Raw genomic sequence first — 20366 nt, 5'->3', positions numbered from 1 at the left:
AAAGGAGGAGAGAGACGGCATGCACCAGGAACATCTATGGGGAACATCTATGGGGAACATCTGAAGGAACGCCTGTGCAGCCCCCAGAAAGCCGGCCGGCGGTGTGCCGCTCCCCTGCGGAAGTGGGGAATGTGGCCAGGGGGAACTGCCCTTCCACGGAGGTGGAAGGGATAGTAGCCAACCCGGGAAGAACCAGCAGCAAACCCGGGGAGGGCCGAGCAGACGAAAGAACAGCGCAGGGTCCTGTGTCGTTCCTCCACGAAGAGGGGGAGCGACACCTGTGCCACAATGCCCACCCCAGAATTCATTATTTATAATTGATTATATGTGTGTTTTAGTCCTAGTGGTTGTGACGTAGAATAATGGGCTCGATGAGATTAAAAATGTGTTGGGTAACAGAGTTCTGTGGATGCCAGAGTGATAATACCAGGCTAAGGTCCTCTATGCCTTTGCAATATAGGGATTCCTTATAAGTGCATTGAAAATCAAGACGTGGAAGACTCAAGTAAGGGTAGGGATTTGTCAGCACCGTCAACCCCTGGATACTGAGGGTTCCTTCCGCATCTTACAGCCTTACTCAGGATACTGAAACTTCTCATAATAGCTTGAAACTTAGGAGCCCCAAGTTTTACTTTGTTGAGCAGAGTATAAACTTTCAAAAAAAAAATCTCGATACTAAAATCATGTATCATTGCAAACAGACTTTGAGCAAAGTATTTTGTGGCTTTTACTGAAAAGGAATGAATAATTGTGGTTCTTTTTACAAACACAAGTTGTTACATTATTAAAAACAAATTGCTAGCAAACACTTCTGCACATAATTCTGACTTATTGGCTTCACACTTCCACCATCAATATCAACTCCCAATAGATCAGTCGCCAAAATTACCCAGATCCAGAATCAAATGAAGTTTGTTTTCTCCCCCATTACAAGTAATGCTTAATCAGCTGAAAACATGAGAATTAAAGTTGGCAATTATTCACTGTACTGTGTTCTGCAGAAGATGTTACTATGGAATTCAGTTTGCAATCAGCTGTTTGTGCTTTTGCATGCTTTATATCCCTTCTTTTTATATATTCAACACACAGGGACACAAGCTATATGTTTATAGATAGAATAAAATATAGCGGTACACATATTTACTAATAAGAAACAGCCCTGTTTGTTTAATGATTTCATAGATATGCTTTCATATTTTATATTTTTATCTCTAAAGTATTGAGGTTGAAAGCTTCTATTCTTGCCTTTTGTTTTAAGGCTATACTAATGCATTAAACAAATATTTTTTGTCTAGCTAGTGTGTTAAATTCATCTTGCTATTACAATGCTTATTAACTAGGATGGTATCTAGAGTAGCTATTTTTGTAACCATGATTTTACTGTATCTTAGTATCCATCACCAAAAAATAATAATTGATCATTTCAATCAAAAGAAAAGGTAGATTTGGAGGACATTTAAAATTAAGAAAACCAATTTTTTAAAGATATATTTTTATTTACAAAGGCAGAGTTACAGATAGAGAGAGGGAAGGATGGAGAGAGAGGTCTTCCATCTGCTGGTTCATCCCTTAAATAGCCACAGAAGCTGGAGCTAGACCAATCGGAAGCCAGGAGCAAGGAGCTTCTTCTGGGCCTCCCGTGCAGTTACGGGGCCCCAAGACCTCGGGCCATCTTCCACTGCTTTCCCAGATGTATTAGCAGAGAGCTGAATTGGAAGAGGAGCAGCCAGAACACAAACTGGCACCTATATGGGATGCTGGCACTGCACTCAGATGGAGGCTTAACCTGCTATGCCATATTGCTGGCCTTGAAAACGATTATTTATAAATACATTTAATTTTATATTAAAATATGAACATATTGTTCTCTCATTGGATATTTGCTATCCAGTTATTTGGGCAAATATTTAAATGTCCAACTCTAGAAACTTAACTGAAAAGTGATCGCTGTTAAATATAAGAGTGGGAATAAGAGAGGGAAGAGATGTGCAATTCGGGACATGCTCAAGCTGACTTGCCCCAAATGGTAGAGTTAGAAACATACCAGGGGATTCCAATTCAATCCCATCAAAGTGGCATGTACCAATGCCATCTCACTAGTCCCAGGGATCAATTTCTGTTCACAATTGATCATAATGATAGGACTAAGAACCAAAGGGAGCACATAAACAAGAATAGTGTCTGCAAATACTAGCTGATAGAATCAAAAAGGGAGAGAACGATCCAACATGGGAAGTGAGATACACAGCAGACCCATAGAATGGGAGATGTCCTAAACAGCACTCTGGCCTCAGAATCAGCCCTTAAGGCATGTGGATCTGGCTGAAAAGCCCATGAGACCATTTCAGGCATGGAAAGCCAAGACACTCTGGGGAAAAAAAAAAAAAAAAAAAAACAACAACTAAATGAAAGATCCCCAGGAGTGAGATCCCAGTGGAAAGAACAGGTCATCAAAGAAGGAGGTACCTTTCTCTGAAGGGAGGAGAGAACTTCCACTTTGACTACGACCTTGTCCAAATATGATCAGAGTCGGTGAACTCAAAAGGCTTCCATAGCCTTGGCAACTCATGACAAGAGCCTAGGCTGATTACTGATGCCATAAACAAGAGTGTCAATTTGTTAAGTCAACAACAGGAGTCACTGTGCACTTACTCCTCATGTAGGATCTCTGTCCTTAATGTGCTGTACATTGAGATTTAATGCTATAACTAGTACTCAAACAGTATTTTTCACTTTGTGTTTCTATGTGGATGCAAACTGTTGAAATCTTTACTTAATGTATGCTAAACTGATCTTCTGTATATAAAGAGAATCGAAAATGAATCTTGATGTGAATGGAATGGGAGAGGGAGCGGGAAAGGGGAGGATTGCGGGTGGGAGGGATGTTATGGGGGGGAAGCCATTGTAATCCATAAACTGTACTTTGGAAATTTATATTCATTAAATAAAGGTTAAAAAAAATAAATGTCCAACTCTAAAGCAGAAAGAAAGAAAATAAGAAGGTTGATAAAACAGCAACATTGATATTTTCTCAAGCATATCTTGGAGTTCAACAAAATTAGTCATATTTAATTAAAATTAAACTATTAGAGCCAGCATTGTAATGCCAGCACCCCATATGGGTGCTGGGTTGAGTCCTGGCTACTTCGCTTCTGACCCAGCTCCATGCTGGTGTGCCCGGGAAAGCAGCAAAAGATGCCTGAATCCTTGGACCCATACAGCCTATGTGGGAGATCTGGATGAAGCTCCTGGATCCTGGCTTTGATCTGGCCCAGCCTTGGGTATTTTAACCATTTGGGGATTATACCAGCAGATGGAAGATCTCTCTTTGAGTCTCCCTCTCTCTGTGGCTCTGCCTTTCAAATTAATAAAATACATCTTAAAAAAAAGAAATTAAACTATTAATAGCTTAAAATTAGATCCCACATTATATATGCATATGAGAATAGCTTTATATAATATATACACAAATTATATAGTATGAACCTTTGTTAAAATGAACATATATTTATTCTGATTCCTACAATAGATATTCTGCATTGAATATAAAACAAGACTAGCCACATTTTATTTTATATATATGAGAATAGTAATAATTAACTTTGAATTGACATTAGAACCTTACCTTCAAAAGTGTTACTATTATACATCATTTGTGTGGGATAACTTTTGCATTTTTCTTACATCTTATTTTTTCTTGGTTGTCATGAAAATCTTTATGCTCTTAAAACTTGAATACTCTTGAAAGTTATGATCAATATTTAATAATGCATCTTAATGTGCATGCAAGAACCAAGATGATTTATGAAATATGGGGAAGAAATCTCAACTCTACTCTTTTAAAGGGAACAAAATCCTCTGCTTATCAAAGAACGTCATATTTTTTAGAAAGACTTGTTCATTCAGCTGGTGCTGACTTCTGCAAACAGATTGAAAAATAGAAATGTTTGCCAAAGCTTTCTTGCATAGAATGTGCATTTTTCGAAAGATGTCAGAGAATAATATGGGTCGCAGGAAAGAAGGGAAACTGAATGTGGCATCAACTTCAGTTATAGAATAAAAGCCACTGTTTTAGTCTTTAGAGTGTAACAGTTGTCAGTATTACAAAATGACTTTAATGGAGCACCAAAAACATAACAAGTTGAATAAAATGTTTTTTTGTTGATGAAAAAAGAAAACAATTTTGTGGGTCACAATTACTTGGAACTGGGAATTCAGATCCCTTTGAAGGGTATAATATTGATGTGTAGAGAGTCTTGTTATTACTAAAGGCTATTCTCTTTACTCTGTTGCCTTTCTCTTGCAAAAGAAATGAGATTATACAGCTGATATCATTAAAGTAAGAGCAAAATTGCATGAAACTGCAATGTTTTGAGAGGTGAACATGAAAAGCAAAGTGTTTGCCTCCCTCATCTGAATTTCTGAAGTCCAGAAACCAATCTCATAGTAAACTCAAATCAGTTTCCAAAGACGGGCTCACTTGATCAATAATTTCAAATTTCTTTTTCTTTAGTTACTTAGGAAATCATAAAGATTTATTTCTATGTTAGTCTAAAATCTAGAGTTTAAAATAAACAGCTATACACTAAAATTTCATTTATTTAAAAATAAATTTTGGATATACTCACAGCTACCTGTGATAACAATTTTACACATTTTTGGCTAGTAGTATTTCCTGGTCAGGAGCACTTAAACTGTCCTCATGAAATTGTGGTAAACATAAGTGAATTTACAATGTCAAAATTTTTGTTCTTTTGAATATTCAAATCATTTCTTTGTAATATTGCTTTAAATTTAACTAACTCATGCTTCTTAAGTCCCTAAATTTATACTTTAAGCACTCCTTTTCAGTATATCTTAACCTCATTAGTAAAACTTAAAAATATGACATCAAATATTACATTGATGGATATCTCTAATAAATATTAGTCAATATCTTTTATTTCCTGAAAACAAGTTAGTTTATTTTGTATCATTTTGAGTATTTTTTTAAGATTTGTTTTATTTATTTGAGAAATAGAGTTACAGACAGAGAGGGAGAGAGAGAGTAGAGAGATCTATCTTCCTTCTTCTTGTTCACTCCCCAACTGGCTGCAATGGCCAGAGGTGAGCTGATCCAAAGCCAGGAGCTTCTTCCAGGTCTCCCATGCAGGTGCAAGAGACCAAAGACTTGGGACATCTTCCACCGCTTTCCCAGGCACATTAGTAGGGAGCAGGATCAGAAGTGGAACAGCCAGGACTTGAACTGTCACCGCAGGCAGAGGCTTAACCTACTACGCCACAGTGCCAGCCTTAAGTATTTATATTTTCATAGAAGACAAAAAAAGTAATTCTCCCTTCATACTGAAACTTTGTCAATTTCAAGAATCCAGTATACCCAGGTTGTGGTTGGTGTCATTCTTAGGGTTAGATGGTGAGTATGAGGTATCCAGTGTGTCCTCAACAGCTTATGTCTCACACACACTAAATAAAGTCAGTAATTAATGTAGTGCCAACTACCACCCAGGGTGCTAAGATAGGCATGTGTGGAAACAGTAGATTTTTAAAGGAAAGGCAAGAGAAACAGATTTCTCTGAAGAGGGAATATTTATTGTGAAGTGGAGGGAAGGAAATCAAGAGGAGTTGAGATGACAGCTTGTAAGTCTGAGGGAGAAAAATGCAATGAGAAAAAAATGAATAGGTGAATAGACAAGTAAGATCCATTTTATAGTAAAGAGCTTATATTTTATTTTGTGGCCAAGACAAAATTGTTCAGTTTTTTAGAAAGCATAGTAATAATTTAATAAGATTTATTCAATTTAAAATTTTAAAACATTATAGTGTGTGATCTCCAATTACAGAGAGATGTTTCTAATATCAGAACATAGAAAATCAATCACACACAATGATTTCTGAAAAATTTAGGGAATACTAAATTCTATATTATATTTTTGGACAATATATAACACAATCTTAAAGTAGAAAGCAATTCTATAATACCAAAAGCTGCCTAAACATTCACTTAAAATCAAATAAATCACACTGCAAATTTTAATTTTCTATTGATGACTGTCATTTGTCCACACACTGGAAAATTTTATACACGAGAAATGATCAATATTTATTCAAATGTGCCACACCACTGGAATTCCCTTGTCGTAAAATACCTGTAGCTACTACAATTCAAATTAATAAAAATGTTTATCATAAAAATATGCCTTACATTCATTACTTGGTATGTCCCTAAAATAAGTCATGGCATAATATGATAAACACTGTCTAAGGCAGAAAGGGGATAATTATTCCATAAGCTATATTATTATTCATTTTCCATTGGGCAACTCTGACATTAAATATGGATAAAGTGTGATTTTCCCATGGATGTCCAGTATTAGAATGTTAGGATGATTTTAATTAGACTCCATCAGCTGGATAGGTTTACCTGTGTGCTTGTCCATGTGAAGTGCATAAAAATCCTGGAGCATCACCTATGAATTTAAATCAGAAAGCTCATCAACTTCTGTTGGCAAGGTGAAAGATAAAAGCCACAGAAGGTCCTTCCCAGCCTCTGTCACTAATGATAAACAGCATTAACTGCTTCTGTAGACACTAATGCTGCTATCTTGGGAACACAGGCCGCTACCATGAGAACTTTACAGCTTCACTAATCGTACTTTTGTTTGTCACAAAACACAAAATAAATCTCAACAAAGAGGGAATAAATATTAGCATTTAGGAACAAAAGAAGGTCACATAAATATGTAGATCTCTAAATATGAAATGCATTCTTCATTAACCAAATATCATGTTCATTATTATGAACTCATTACAAATAAGAAAACAGCAGAAAATAAGAGCAAATAAAATGAAAGTGGGAGCAGATCTGGCAAGTGGGAAATATTTTCCATTTAACTATCTAGTGAATTTCATAAATGTTTTGATAGCTGTGAAATATTTACTTGCTTAAGGAAAGTTTCAATAGAAACATTTTGCTTCTTCTAGTTCATTGAAAACACTGTCTTTGTGGCACTATATTTTAAATATAGATATTTTCTTAAGTTCTTAAAACTTGTCACTTTTAAGACAAATTATTATTGAAAACATTTTAAAATGTTGCCTGTGAAGTTGTGCGGTAATTTGGGTATGGGGGTAGCCAAAAAAGGATCTTCCTCAGAAACACTGACAGGATGATACCTTTCATTAAGATAACAGGAAGAAATTCAAAATAAATAGTTAATAACCATGCGTATCTTCTTTGCCTAATATATAGGCTTGTAGGTAATGTTCTGTCTACTTTTTATACATCTATGCATTAATGACAAATTCTTAGTCTCTTGAATAATTTCTAGTATGTTCAACAGCTTCATTTTCTTTTTAGAGTTTTCCTTCATATATTACATTCTTAGCATGTTTCACTCTAATTTTTTCTCCTCTGGTACATTTCCAATGAGAGTAATAAAATGATGGTTCAAGTAGTTTAAATTAATCAACCGATTAGTTAACTCTGCTGCTAATTATACAAAAACTTTGTCTCATGGTCCCTGCAGCGAGATTGTATTACAAATGTCACACTACTTCACATTACTACTTCAGTTACTCAATCCATTGGGATATAGTTTATAATAATATGCTAAATCTCAAGTGCAGTTAAGGAACATGCCTATAATTCAGGAGTCATATAAGAGGAAAACCTACAGTACAAAGCATTCTAGTATGGAGGATCTGGAGTCCATGCACTTAGGTGTATTTGACAATGATTTTGACTATGGGATGTTGTTAGTTTCTATTTTATTGGGTTATTATGAAGATTAAATTACATGGTATGGGATGTTTAGAATAAAAACTGATCATCACAGGTATCCAATGTCTATTTGTTATTATATGTACTTAGGTAACTTAAAAGTGGTTACTGAAATATATACAACAATATGGAAATTATCATCAGTACATTCATTACTAGTACAACATATTTTATCTTAGAGTATAATTGCCTTGGAAATATGATATTGAAATGTTTTCACTTAGAAGGGTTAATTGTGCTGAATTATCTGAAGAAAGTAATTGGTAGCTAAATTTTGAAACTTTTTATTTATATAAGTTAAAGGTTGAGAAAACATTTTGTACATTAAGTTTCAGTAGACCAGCAATCATTTGGTCTCCAATTCAAAATCAGTTTGGTGTTATTATTGTTGCGTGTAACTTGAATTTTCTGTTCTTTCACTTCCTTCTTGGGAACTAAAAAGAGAGTGGATTTGTCTTTATTGGAAAGGATGAGAAGTTGAATAGTAATAAAAGACTGGAAGAAAAAGTGAAGTTATGTAGTGGAAAGAACTTTAGTTGGAATCAAATAGATTTGACTTCCAATTCCACCCCCACGATCATGTAAGGGCCATCAGTTTTGAACAGTATTTCATTGCTGATTGAATGTCCTCTCATTGAAAATGTGGCTAGTATACTTATAGGATAATCTTATTTTGGAGATTACAAAATATAAAATATATTATGAATATGTGTATAGTATACAGTAATTAGTTAAAATATTTGATGATAAATGAAGGACTAAATATTTCCTCTCTGGGAAGTCAATAAAAGTCTGGATAGTGACAATGTAGCACTAAGAATGAGTTAGAAATAGGATTTTTGGCACTTTACTGAATTTCTGATATTAGGCCTCAAAATAGCTGAACATCTTTAATGTGACCCTGGATACCTGTATAATCCAACTCCATTTGATTGTGCTCTGTCCAGTTAAACTTGTCTCTGGTTGATCTTTAGGAATTAAACGTATATAGATACAAAATTATATAAACAAAACCCATAATTTTTTTCAAAGTCAGTGTAGCTCAGCATTTACAATCATTAATGTAATGAAAGACCTATGACTTTCTTCCATACTTTTTTTTTGCGTTTGATAGTCTTTTTAGACAGGAATGTAATTTCTCTTTTAATCTGTCTTTTAATTTTGCAATTGTTTAAATAAAAATATTTCTTTCAGTCCTTGAGGTCCCAAAATATATCTTGGGTCATTTAAAAAATCATAATTTTATTTAAATATCTTATAAAATTCCAGTGGTGATTTCCTTTAGGATTACTGCATGAAGTTAATTTTTCTTTAACACAGGAATACTTGAGGGATGTGTCAAAGACCAAGGGGATATAGTCAATGGATCTTCAGACACTTGCACTATACCTTTTTAAATTATTGCTATTTCACAGTTCCACAAATTATGAGAAAAGAACAAAAAATTTTAAGTGCAAGTAAGACTTTCTTTCCGTAGTGTGGGGAGCAACTCGGACTAGACTGTTACTGGAATTAAGACTTATTCTATGCATCTGCTCTCCCACAATATGGCCCTGGGAGAGGAGGAAACAGCTTCTACACAGCTGCCTCCAGTTCAACCAATAAACAGCAGGACCTGCTCCTGATTGGAGGAGAGCAGCGTACTCGGCGTGTGGGTAGCAGAATTGGGATTGGCGGAAGAGGACTATAAAGGAGGAGAGAGACAACATGCACCAGGAACACCTGAGGAACATCTGAGCAGCCCCCGAGAGAGCTGGCCGGCGGTGTGCCACTCCCCCGCGGAAGTGGGGAAAGTGGCAGGGGGAACCGCCCTTCCACGGAGGTGGAAGGGTCGGTAGCCAACCCGGGAAGAACCAGCAGCAAACCCGGGGAGGGCCGAGCAGGCAAAAGAACAACGCAGGGTCTTGTGTCGTTCCTCCGCGAAGAGGGGGAGCGACACCGTAGTAAATTCATACAAACTGTTTTACAAAAATTATGCGAGTGCTTTGATCTGATTTGCCATCATTAATCTTTGACAACTTAACCCTTATTTATATTCAGGGTTCATTACCATAAGTTGCTGTTTAATTAGAATTAAGATCATTTAAAAATTCTGGTTTCCTTCAGTAATTTCTTTAACCCTAATAAAACTCATTACCAAAAAATTTGGGGAAAAAAGAATAGTATAAGAAGAGATAGATAGGGGCCGGCGCTGTGGCATAGCAGGTAAAGCCACCACCTGCAGTGTCAGAGTCCTGGCTGCTCCACTTCAGATCCAGCTCTCTTTTTTTTTTTTTTTTTTTTTTTTACAGGCAGAGTGGACAGTGAGAGAGAGACAGAGAGAGAAAGGTCTTCCTTTGCCGTTGGTTCACCCTCCAATGGCCGCCGCTGCAGCCGGCGCACCGCGCTGATCCGATGGCAGGAGCCAGGATCCAGGTGCTTTTCCTGGTCTCCCATGGGGTGCAGGGCCCAAGCACCTGGGCCATCCTCCACTGCACTCCCTGGCCATAGCAGAGAGCTGGCCTGGAAGAGGGGCAACCGGGACAGAATCCGGCGCCCCGACCGGGACTAGAACCCGGTGTGCCGGCGCCGCAAGGTGGAGGATTAGCCTATTGAGCCACGGCGCCGGCTCTCTCTTCTATGGCCTGCAAAGCCATGTGAAAGTGGCCCAAATCCTTGGGCCTCTGCACCCATGTGGGAGATCCCAAAGAAGCTCCTGGCTCCTGGCTTCGAATCAGTGCAGCTCTGGCTGTTGTGGCCATCTCAGAAGTGAATCAGCAAATGGAAGACCTATCTCTCTCTCTCTCTCTCTCTCTCTCTCTCTCTCCTTCTGCATCTGCCTCTCTGTTACTCTGACTTCAAATAAATAGATCTTTTAAAAAGAGATAATTCACAACTACTTGAAATGTCGTTTATTTACATTAGATTTTAGTTTTCTCAAAGATCTGTTGTGGTCACTTGATCATGATACAGTTGAAGTTTAGCTGGGATGGAAGCAGAGAATTGCAATATACCTTCAACTAGCACATAGTGTTTACAACTGACAAGAATGTGGTATAGTGAGGGGTTTTTAATTTTTTTTTAAGATTTATTTTATTTCTTTGAAAGGAAGAGTAACAGAGAGACACAGAGAGAGGAAGAGAGGAAGAGGTGGAAAGATAAGAGAGAAGAGAGAGAAGGGAGTAAGGGGGGGTGGCTGAGAGAGAGAGAGAGAGAGAGAGAGAATGAATGATCTTCTATATTCTGGTTCACTCCCCAGTTGGCTGCCATGGCCGGGGCTGGACCAGACCATAGCTAGGAGCTCACAACTCTATCCACGTCTCCCATATGGGTGGCAGGGGCACAAGCACTTGAGCCATCATCTGCTGCTTTTCCAGGCACATTACTAGAGGGCTGGATGGAGCGGAACAGCCAGGATTTGAACCAGCACTCTGATATAGGATGCAGGCATCATAAGCAGTAGCTTAATCCACTGTCCTACTGTTCCACAGTGTGATCCTTAGGGATCCTTAAGAAGTGAGAGAGTAAAGAATGAGGGCATTCATTTCTTTACTCTGCTTTAGATATCTAAACACTCTACAAAAATAATTAGAAAGGTATTATCTTCCTGCTAGGATCAAGCTTGCTGTGCTTTAAAGGAGACCTGTAGAGTCTTTTTTAGTTTACCACTTTAGAATATATGTGTCTAAGTCTGTAAAATGTATGAAGATGGCAAGAGAAACATAGATTTCACATGCTTAGCTAAAATGCTTATGTCTGGTATGTGTATGCCTCTCATCTGATAATCTCTAATTCTAACTTCATATTTTATTACCATGGAAAACTTAAGCACTGACTGTGGAGAAACATCTGGAAATAATACTGGTCTACACAGTGCTTAGCCCATTCCCATCTAATCATGTAGGTGTACAATAGCTAAAACAGCACGCTCCACACTGTGTTTTTTGCTCTTACTTGTAACTATTGTTGAAGATAAAATTAGATCATCAGAAGCTACTGGTCTGTGAAGGACACAATGCGTCTCTATCTCCTTTGAACAATAGTTAGTGATGTATAACCCAGAGCATTGAAACTGAAAAGTTATACGTATTCAAGAGCCCTCGTCATACACAAAATTCAGTGGATAATAGCTTTAGTAATTGCAAAAGTTATTGAAAAGACATCTTTGCTAAGGAGCCATGAAAAATGTACCCACATTAATTTTTGTGGATAATTCATTAGTGGTATTTTTTTCATTCAATAATTTCATTGATGTTGTTCCCTAAATATCCCTCAAGACACAAATGAGGAGAATGTATTACTCTGATTCTCATCATAGTGTAGAAAAATTCTTATCCTTGGCTTCAGGTAGTCTCTAACTGCAGATTTCTGATCTCAAATGTTTTATGTAAGTATGTGGAAATGCTTATTGGGAAAGATGTATGCATGTACTTTAAAAAAAGTTTGCACCAAAAAAATGATCTTTTAATTGCATTTTAACCAAAATAAACATCTTTTCATTTTCCATGTAATTCTTATTATATTTATTTATTTATTTTTATTTGAAAGGCAGAGAGATAGAGACAGACAGACAGTGATCTTCTGTCTCCTGATTCATATCCCTAATGCCTGCAACAGTCTGGGCTGAGCCAAGCCAAAGCAAGGAGCTGGACAGATAATCTTGCTCTCCCAGTTGAGTACCAGTGACTCAACTACTTGAGCCATCACTCGTTGTCTCCCACAATGCTCATTTGCAGGAAGCTGAAACAGGACCAGAGCCTGGATGGAAGCCGCACTTCCAGATGGGAAATATGGGCATCCCAAGTGCCATTTTAACCATTGCATCAAACATCTGCCCCTTTGCCAGCTTTTAATGTGCCTTTGTATGTAGTACATGTGTGTAGAAGTAACTTTAAAAACCTGACAGTATGGGACAAAGAAATATATATCATAGCATTTATTTTAATCCTACTTCTTTTCAATTCAGTCACAGGGCTGAAAAAAGGCAATAGAAGCTTAGCAAGTTTCTGCTATGCTGATCTTCAAAAATCATATAGTTTGGTATAATATAGTATATCTTCTTTTTCATACTTGTTGTAGCAATTAATCATTTAGTTAACCCCTTTGCTAAAGAAATATGTATTGACTCCTGGCTATGTGCTAAGTAATCCTTGGGGATATATAATATAATGGCAAATAAACATGGATATGATACTGCCCCAGGACCTTGCAATCTTGATTTAAAGCTTCCAGCCGTGAATAAGCAATCTGAAATTAGGGTCTAAACATTGTAGAAGCTCACAGAAAAATAGCGGTTTACCTAGCCTTGGTTTTATTGTATGTTACCATGCTCAAATACCAAACTCAAATATCTGCTAAATCCTATATAAAATATAAGATTCCGTTAAAAGGAAAAAAATACAAAATAGAAAATCGTCATAAAATAATGCAATAAGAAAATTGGTTCTTTTTAACATCGCAGGCCAAATTTTAGGATTGATGTTAATATTTGTGTTTTTTTTCAAAAACAAGCATTTTATGATGCTTTTAGCAAACACTACCATTACTTTAGTTTATTAATTTTGTATGAATTAATTATAAAAGCCCTTAGAGTCTTACACAATATGGTGATTTCTCCCCTGTGGTTAAAAATTTTTCTGATAAAAGCCTTATAACTCTCTTGTTTCAAAGATTATAAATGAAAAATTACCACAAATAACAAGCCTAACAAAACAACATTCTGACTGCATTGTCATATTTATTATAAAACACTTGGTTCACTGCATTTTGGCATTTTATACAACTGGTTCTGACAGTGATTAACATGGTTTGGGCTTCTGCAGTTTCACCCAAGAGAAATAAAACACCAAAATCTCTGCAGGTGTGTAATGGGCCAGAGATTTACAATCTGTTCTGCAAAGTCAGACTTCAAAGACTTGAAAAAATCCCAAAGTTGGCAATGCCTCTATCATCACTATTATTTAAGGAATTTCCATATTTCAAAAGAAACTGTGTGGCAAATGACAAAGATTTCATCTTAATGTCACTTGCATGCATGTCTTTCAGAAGACAATTTTCATTAAACATCAGCGTTTCAGATAAACAGAGAGCACCCTATATGCAGCAGCTAAGTAAATAATTAAGCATTAACTTGCACTTCCGAGGAGACGTCACTTAGTTGAAGTATGTCGCATGGCTTAACTGATGCTATGAAGTAGTTGGGAAGTACCAAGGTAATTACCAAACGACAATCAGTCAGCAGCACCTGGGCTATGGAGCCCCAGGACAAGTGCCCATAATTGCTTCTATGATTGCTTAGTGTGAACCCAATATTAAACTTTCCCAAATTAGGGTCAGGATGCATATGATAATTTCAATTATAAGAATGATCATCTTCCTGAGAGATGCTCAACAGAAAAAAAAGTTCCAATTGTACTGTTTCAAAGTTTAAATGTGAGAGTTTACCAATTTTTATGGATTTTCAGGTCTACGTATGTCCTTGACATACAGAGCAAATTATCTCAGCTTTTCAAATTCCTGAATATGCATTTTCAAATGTTGTCTCTGGAGATTATCATTCCACAAGTAAACAAACAACATATATACAGCACAATGGGTTCTCATTTTAAGGATATGTCATGCATAAAACCAGTGAATTACTTTCCTCCAACTTGAATTCTGTTCATAAATTCCAATGAAAGCACCCAGTAATCCCTCTGTCAACCAAGGCTATTACTAACAGAAACGAAATAAATTGAAAAAGGGCAAATATTTTTAGTCAATTTAGCCACCAAAGGTCTTGATTGCTATGATATTTTGCCTGAAGTATAGTTCTCTTCACTTCAAGTACATTTGCGGAAAATTGCCAAGGTCATAGATACACACATTAACTGAATCAGTCAGGGTGGCAAAGAGAAAAGCCCTCTTCCATTACAGCAGATTGCAGCCTTCATTCCAACACCCCAACATTCCTCATCATTTCATCAAGCCTCTTTGAATGTGGAGGTATCTAAAAAATGGAAGAAAGAAAGTGGGGGAGGGGAAGAAGGAGGATGTAAAAGAAAGCCCTCCAAATCTGGACCCACAAAGTTTCTAGATAATTATTCTTTTCATCTGAACGCTCATCTGACGCTCTTACATGTTGTTAAAGGTTTATTAGAACATGGATAAGAAAAAAAACACCTATCAAAATTATTTTTAAAGACTTAAAAAAGATCTAATTGCAAATGAGTTACCATCATTTGCAGGAGGGTGTGAACAAGAGCATTCTGTCATTTTCCAGTGCTATAGAACCCTAAACATTCCTCATTCGTGTCTTCAAATATTTCATAATTGGAACAAGCACTCGATCCAGAATAGGCATGAGAACCACAAGGGGATGAGCCTCGGCTTAGTTTCCTGACTGAAGTGATTGCTTCTATCTGCTAGGAAGCTTTAGCAGGTTTCAATCAATTGTGTTAACCTGAAGCCAGCCTTGACCTGACTGAACTTGAACCCACTGTAACATTTTATTACAAATATCAGAGGCTGTAAGAATTCATTACTTTAGAATAAAAAATAGATCCTTTTATATTCGAATAAGAACCATAATTTATGTGGTGTTGCTAATTTTAAGGCTATGATGTGCTTTAATCTCTCATTCTGCTTGCCATTCTGTGACAGAAATACTGAAGCCATCTGAAGGTTACAAACAATGTTCACTAATAACGAGCTCTTATGTCCTTGTAGGTTTCACTTTGATGGATATCCATAGTGTTTCCCCATGACATAATTCTACTGAGGAAAAACATGTCTTGAAAACACAGCTTGTACTTTCACCTTCAAATAGAACGAGCACGATGTTTAAAAGGAAGAGAAACTAAAAATGAAAAAGAAATGCACGTTTTTGTGATCATCCTGCTATCATTTTTATGGGACTGCCAGATTTAATTGGGAAAATAAATATGCTGTGGAAAGAAGAACTGGTATAGTGGAGAGCTTCCTGTTGGGGTGTATATTTTATAATCCATTCTTTTAGTCATAAAACAGTAATATCACTCTAATGAGACAAATACCGCACATTGATTTCTCTGAAAAAGCTATTTCTTTTGGGAACGCCTTAGCCTAAATAAGTCTCCCCGTTCTGTCATCTATCTTGGTGGAGGGATTGTAGTTAACCCCAAAAGCCTCCGACGTCATCTAGCACTGGGCAACTGCTTCAGGTGATAGCCGTAAAGCAGAGAAAACACAACCAGAGACACAATAAAGTCTCTCTCAGTTGCTTGGGCTGTCTATACAAAAAGATATAATCAAAGCAACCCAAGCATTTATCTAATAAATAGTAGAAACTGAGCATATTAAGATGTGCGTGCTTTGTGTGAAGACTAAACTGAGTTTTCAAATGAGACTCCAGTGTTGATAGCATTGGCTACACCAAAGATTTCTTGGAGCGTTGGGGGATTTTAATTCTAGCACAGATCGAGAAATGGTATAAATGGGATCCACAGGAGTTTTAATCAGAAGTTAACATCCTATTTGCATTATATTTTGCTTCTGTGGATTTGTTTGCAGATTTCCATGTTAAAAAAAAAAAAGATCAGTGATTTACCTCTGACAGATGTCCATTTCAGTGAATTATGTATGCTTGTTATCTTTCTCAATATACACACGCTATGAAATGACTTCATATAAAACTCTGCACAGGGCAGATTAAATTTGGAAATTGTGTGTGAGGTGATCGTAGAGATCTATTATTTCTTTAACAAGTTTATAGCTGGACCTCCTGTGCATTGTTGTGTAGCAGAGGGATTCCATAGACACAGGACTGAGAGACAAGACTGCATGAGACTTTGAGTGGTCAGGCAGAAAACAGCTGTTGTAACTCTCACATACAAATGTACACTTTGTCCATGACATCATGTAAGCATCAATAATTTACTAAAGCTATGCAATGAACTCAATAGAGTTGCTCTGAGACTTTTAACATAAGAAGCATACACAAGGGTTTTGATATGCCTTTAACTATGTAATTCTTTCCATATTATAATTCAGTATTCTCAGTGTTAGTAGAAAAGTGATATTATAAAATTACTACTTAAGACTATGACAGTGTGAAGGAAATAACTTTAAATGCAAACAGTGACAACAAATGCAGGAAAGATCTATACAAACATCAATTTCCAGTCTACTTTTTTTTTATAAATAAAATGAGAGCAGAGATCATAGTCCCCTCCAACAACCCGCAGCTCATTATGTAAAGGACTTTAATGCTGATTTATAGGTGAGCATATATAGAAGTTATCAAGGACAGTCTTTCATTAGGTTTTTGAAAAGCAGTTTCTAAATATATGCATGTCACTTTAATGAAAAGAGTGATGATAGTAATTTCTAAATGACCTACAGATGTGTTTATATAGCACCTGCCTATTTCCATTGGGCAAGTTTCTCATTTAATCCCACATACTTCAAATTGGGGATTGCGGCAATTGCTGATAGAGTTATTTGATTATTCATATAAAGAAATCTAGCAATTCCCTCAAAATGGATGCTTTTGGTAAGTGAAACCTGAGGACTATTTTGAAAGGTAGAAAAGTGACTTTTTCTTTTATTCTAAATTGTAGTGTATGAAAAGTAGAACTGTTTGGAAGCCCTGCACCTGCTTCAGCAAACTTGCAGCTATCCCTGTACTAGAGAACATCTGGTTGGAAGAAGGTGAGATGTAATTATTGCAGGGAGATCTGAGCTATTCCATATGTCTAATCTCATTGGGCAAGTCTTATAATTTTCTGCAGGTCCAAACAAAGGTTGTATGGGTTTGATTGTTTTGGAAAAGCATCCTCAAAGCTGATACTACCCAAATCACATACAGGGTTGTCAATAAAACCTATCCAAGGGCCTTATCCAGATAACTGAAATCCAGAAAATGTCATCTCCCTTCCAAAACAATACACATGCTTCTTCTCTCTTAAGGCATGCTGAAAAGCTATCTACAGTATAGTCACAGGAAGAATTTTCATGCAAGTAGCTACCCAGAAAATTAAATACCCTCTTGCTTTATTTCCTTTTGGATTTGTTTTTTGTGTCCAGTTCTTGTTAATGTGAGGTTTTAAGCCCTGGTATAATTTATTTTTAAACGATTTTATTTATTTGTTTGTTTGAAAGAGTTACAGAGACAGGGAAACAGAGAGGGAGGGAGATCTTCAATCTGCTGGTTTACTCCCCAGCTGGCCACAAGGACATCATTGGGCCAGGCGGAAACCAGGAGCCAATAGCTTCTTCCAGGTTTCCCACTTGAATATCAGAGTCCAAGATATCCAGTGCCATCTTCTGCTGCTTTTCTCAAACCATTAGCAGGCAGCTGGATCAGAAATGGAGCAACTAGAACAGGAAATGGCGTTCATATGGGAGAATGGCTTCACAGATGGCAGCTTTACCTGCTATGCCACAATGCCAGACCCTAGAAGATGTGGTCTGATCTTATACAATTTATCCCATATCTTCTGCTGATTACAAGACAACAAGACCCACTTAAAGATCTTGGCCCTTCAAAATGGAAAGAATTTGGATTCTATATGGCAGAAAGCCACCTCTTGGCAAGTAGCAACCACACTGGACTGTTAGGTGATGGATAAAGAACTTCTATTCCTGCTGGCGCCACAGCTCAATAGGCTAATCCTCCGCCTGCGGCGCCGGCACACCGGGTTCTAGTCCCAGTCAGAGCGCTGGATTCTGTCCCGGTTGCCCCTCTTCCAGGCCAGCTCTCTGCTATGGCCCAGGAGTGCAGTGGAGGATGGCCCAAGTCCTTGGGCCCTGCACCCCATGGGAGACCAGGAGAAGCACCTGGCTCCTGCCTTCGGATCAGCGCGATACGCCGGCCGCAGCGGCCATTGGAGGGTGAACCAACGGCAAAGGAAGACCTTTCTCTCTGTCTCTTTCTCTCACTGTCCACTCTGCCTCAAAAAAAAAAAAAAAAAAAAAAAAAAAAAAAAAAAAAAAAAAAAAATACAAAAAAAAAACAACTTCTATTTCATTGAACCATTGTAATTTAGAAGATTGTTTGCTCTGGGTGCAGCATGATCCTCTATAAGTCAAGGCCATCACTGTGATTCAATCCTGTATCAGATAATTCATTCAATAACTATTCAGTACTGTTGAATGTTTTCTTGTGGGGAGTAGGGGGCCATTAGACTGAGCCAGCCCCTTAGCTTAGATTCCTTCCTAATCAAACTGAAGCTCAATATAAACACCAGAAAGAAATTGGAGACTTTGTAGATGAGTCTCTGAGTAGGGACATTGCACTCTACCCAATCGAAAAAAAATACACAAAAAACAAACAAAAATATTTTTTAAATTTTGAGCCTGCAGGCTAGGCTTTTGGAGCAGTGGTTAGCATGTCACATGTCTTGAGATGCCTGCATTCCCTATCATAGGGCCTGTGTTTGAGTCCATCCCTGTTCCTGTTATTGCACATTCCAGAGACAGCAGGTGATGGCTCAAATATCTGAGTCCCTGCCAACCAAGTAGGAGACCTAGACTGAGTTCCAGCCCCTGACTTTAGCCTGATGCATACTCAGCTGATGTAGGCATTTGGAGAATGAACCAGCATATAGGACATCTCTCTTTTTCTCTCCCTCTCTCTCTCTCTCTCATGCTCTAGATTCCTCTGTCATTGCCTCTCACATAAACATAAATTAATTTTTAAAATGTTTTGATATCCCAAAGTTTACATTTTATCAGTATCTACTTTAGACAAAGTTCTTTGCCTGACCCTTGTCATAAAAAGAGCTATGACATAATTTTTTCTTTTGGTCTAGAGAAAACAAGGATGAATAATTGCAGAATTATAGATGATATAATATGTGCTGAGGGTTGCAAGGAGTAAGCCTGCAGGTGGCAGCGTGAACAAAGACAATGAATTCTAAGGGTGCCATACTGCAGATGATTCGCTGTAGCTACTTTGCAGCAGTGAGGTCTACAAGAGGTAGAGGTATTGAGTTATTGAGGGGAACAAATCCAGGATTGAGAAGTACTTCTGCAATCCTCCAATAAAATGTAATCAGAATCCAGACAAGGGCTATGGCAATAATGGTGTAGAGAATTGGATCTTGATAGTTAAGAAAATAGAATGCAAAAATCATCAGACCAGGGATTAATTTAATTAATTCAGTTTGTGAGAGGAAGGGAGACATATTTTGCTTATTCTAAATGGTTTTACCAAGGAGCCACTAAGTTAGAAGGAAATATGATTAAGTCAATTTTTGTTGTATTAAAGTTTCAACTATCCTATACTATAGAAGTTGTGATAACCAACTAGTAGTTAGATATATAAATCCAAAGATCAGAAATTAAAATCCAACCTGAAAATAAATTTGATTTATGGATATCGGATTTTTATTTTTTATCTACGTCTACAGCTATATTTTGAATAGATATTGTCTGAAACAGTACTTTCTGATATAATAAATGAACTATATATTTTTAACTTATTTCACATTTCCTGTAATGACAGTACATGAGTGCTTAGTATTAAAATTTGAAAGCCATGTCAGAAATACACATAAGCTTTTTATGTTCCGCTTGCTCATGGTTTTCAATGCTATTTCTAGTAATAATCTGTAATACTTAATCTGCTTAATTTATTGAAACCACT

At 37.0% G+C, this 20366-nt stretch overlaps 1 protein-coding gene and 1 long non-coding RNA gene across 5 annotated transcripts in view; both read right to left on the bottom strand.

Moving 5' to 3' along the window:
- The window catches only part of LOC127493990 (uncharacterized), a 28330-nt gene extending 9624 nt beyond the window's left edge, over positions 1-18706 (bottom strand). Inside the window, exon 1 of the long non-coding RNA XR_007924683.2 lies at positions 279-18706. This is a non-coding gene — a long non-coding RNA (uncharacterized lncRNA). The remainder of the gene's footprint in view (positions 1-278) is intronic.
- The window catches only part of CADM2 (cell adhesion molecule 2), a 1119939-nt gene that overhangs the window by 691059 nt on the left and 408514 nt on the right, over positions 1-20366 (bottom strand). The gene's annotated exons all lie outside the window — the stretch shown is intronic.

Source organism: Oryctolagus cuniculus, chromosome 4 (genome assembly GCF_964237555.1).
Source record: "Oryctolagus cuniculus chromosome 4, mOryCun1.1, whole genome shotgun sequence".
Classification (NCBI taxonomy): domain Eukaryota; kingdom Metazoa; phylum Chordata; class Mammalia; order Lagomorpha; family Leporidae; genus Oryctolagus; species Oryctolagus cuniculus.
The sequence above is the reverse complement of the archived record's forward strand: the minus strand, read 5'-3'. Positions and strand labels throughout refer to the sequence as shown.